Raw genomic sequence first — 3,064 nt, forward strand, 5'->3', positions numbered from 1 at the left:
TTCATTCATGTGGATTATAATAACCTTTAATATACTTACCATATTATAAATTAAAACTAAGAATTTTAAAAAAATCTTTAGAGCAGCCAAGTTTTAAATGGAAAATAATATTTTACAAAACAAAAAAAAATAGAAGAGCAGTATTATTTTACATATTTGGAAATCTCATTAATTTCTGACTGAAAAGAAGGCAGCTGGATTCTCATATCGGCTTCTGATTTCAATCTGTTGCAGGCTGTTGTTTTTGGTTGAAAACCCAGCCTCACAGATACGTAATTCAAAAAGGGAAGGGTATTTAAAGCCCTCTCAAATAATTGTGGATATTCTCTTTTGGTACTATACCAAAACTTGACAAGTAGTAGATCTTAAACGTTAGCTGCTTTATGGATTCTGAAGCCATATCAATGAACTTCTATACTCTGTTACATTAAAACTCAGGGGTCTGTCTTGCACTTTGAACAAATCTTTTACTCATTCATGAATATGTAACATCATGCGTCAGTCATTTGAATTATTGTTTCTTTATACAGAATATATATATTCTTTGTATAAAGAAATATACATTTCTTTATACAAATATATATATATGTAATATATATATATATAGGAAGATCTTCCAAATAATAACAGATTACAGTATACAAAAAAAAAATCACTTTGGGTTAATATCACCCCTGAATTCCTCAGAAAAGCCTTCAAGTATGGGGAAGCTGTCAAGCTCACAGCAATCAATAAATTTCCCCAAATTTCACAGTGTTATTTTACAACATTATTTTGGGTTTCCAGGAATTAGTATCAGTTCAGAGCCAGTGTGGGTAACCTCCAAAAAGTACATTTCTCCTTCCTCAATGCACAATCACTCTGTTAAATGGCCCCAAGTTCCTTTGCAGAGGGTTTGGAGGAAGAGTGATGGTATGAATCTTGGCAGGGTGGCAGGGCCCCTCCTCTGGCTGCCCTCCATTCTCAGCACTTCTGGTCGCTGGACTGGCTTAAATCTGGGAGTTGATTGAGTGACTGTGACTGTTCTGGTGATTCAGCTCAGGCTTCAGTCTTCCAGACTAAGCACATTCCCGCTTACACAGATCACGTCCGAATCTGGCAGATTGCCTGTCTAGTTCTCTCCTAGGGGCACCACAATCAACTAGCCAGTACCTTGGGTCTCAGTGAGTCAGACCGTTCTGATTACTGCCTTGACTCCATGGTCCATTATAGTGACCAGGTCCACCTCACCTGGCCCTGGTCCCCCTTGGATCCTGTCATCCCCATTCTTTGGATGATGCTGGGGCATAGGTCACAGACATGTATTTCTTAGTGCTATGGTGAAGGTCATGTCCTTTGGACCCTCCCAGAGGAGGTGAATAGATTTGACATGATTAAACCCACACTAGCATTCCAATCTCCCTAAGCTTTTGGATACCTTCCTCTGCAGGATACCAAGGAAGTTCTGCCATTTGAACTTCATTTTGTGTAGGCCTACTCTGGGTCCATGTTGTAGTCAGCCAACCAAGCAAACTGTGAGAGCCATTCCTAGCCTGTGGGACTTAACACTGAATTTGGATTCTCTGTTTACTGAGCCCAGAGCAATAACTTTGGCCTGATTACATATCCCTTCTCCGTGATCCCACACCCTTATGACCCCTTCCTACACATGGGTTTCTGTCAATATAATTTGGTAAAAATCATCAAATTCCTTTGGTGTGTATGACACTGATTAATGGGTCACAGTGTACCCTTGGGATCACCTGGAGTTTGAGTCTAGTTGTACGTTTCAAAGCAAAAAAGGTGGTACAGTTAGGTTCTGAGTATCAGCAGGGCGTTGAAGGCAACTTCCTCAAGGAGGGCCATTATACGTTCTTCAGGCAAGGGATGACTACCGTCCTAGGCAGCAGCGAAGGACTGCTTTTATTGGCAAGAGAGGCTTGGCAGATTCAGGAGTTCAAAGTCCCTAGCTTCCTCAGAACGCCCTTATCCCAGTATGTCTCCATCTCCCCAGCCCAATATGTCCCCATCTCCCCAGCCCAGTATGTCCCCATCTCCCCAGCCCAGTATGTCTCCATCTCCCCAGCCCAGTATGTCCCCATCTCCCCAGCCCAGTATGTCTCCATCTCCCCAGCCCAGTATGTCCCCATCTCCCCAGCCCAGTATGTCCCCATCCCCCCAGCCCAGTATGTCTCCATCTCCCCAGCCCAGTATGTCTCCATCTCCCCAGCTCAGTATATCTCCATCTCCCCAGCTCAGTATATCTCCATCTCCCCAGCCCAGTATATCTCCATCTCCCCAGCCCAGTATGTCTCCATCCCCCCAGCCCAGTATGTCCCCATCTCCCCAGCCCAGTATGTCTCCATACCCACAGCCCAGTATGTCCCCATCTCCCCAGCCCAGTATGTCTCCATCTCCCCAGCCCAGTATGTCCCCATCTCCCCAGCCCAGTATGTCCCCTTCTCCCCAGCCCAGTATGTCCCCATCTCCCCAGCCCAGTATGTCCCCATCCCCCCAGCCCAGTATGTCTCCATCTCCCCAGCCCAGTATGTCCCCATGCCCCCAGCCCAGTATGTCTCCATCTCCCCAGCCCAGTATGTCCCCATCTCCCCAGCCCAGTATGTCTCCATCCCCCCCAGCCCAGTATGTCCCCATCTCCCCAGCCCAGTATGTCTCCATGCCCCCAGCCCAGTATGTCTCCATCCCCCCAGCCCAGTATGTCTCCATCCCAATTTCCAGGATCCCTTTCCTTCTCAATCGATGTCCTAACTTTAACAAGAGACCCCCCCCCTGACTAGAGGTTGGAAATTCATTCATTTTATAATTCAGCTACCTGAAGGATTAGACTTCCGTTTGTTTTTCAAATGAAATCTTGGGCTATAGAAGAAGAAAGCATAGCTTTCAGGGCAGCAGGAAAGCTTTCATATCCCCCAGGTAGATGTTGAGCTGTGCCTTTAAAGCCCTTAGTCCCTCCTTTTCTTTTTCCCAAGTTCTCTAGCACAGTTAGAAACAACCAGCCAATCCATTATACTCCTGATTTTGACTAAAATGTTCTATGCCAGTAAGCACCCAGTCATGCAGAGCC

Source organism: Zalophus californianus, chromosome 14 (assembly GCF_009762305.2).
Source record: "Zalophus californianus isolate mZalCal1 chromosome 14, mZalCal1.pri.v2, whole genome shotgun sequence".
In the NCBI taxonomy this organism is placed as follows: Eukaryota; Metazoa; Chordata; class Mammalia; order Carnivora; family Otariidae; genus Zalophus; species Zalophus californianus.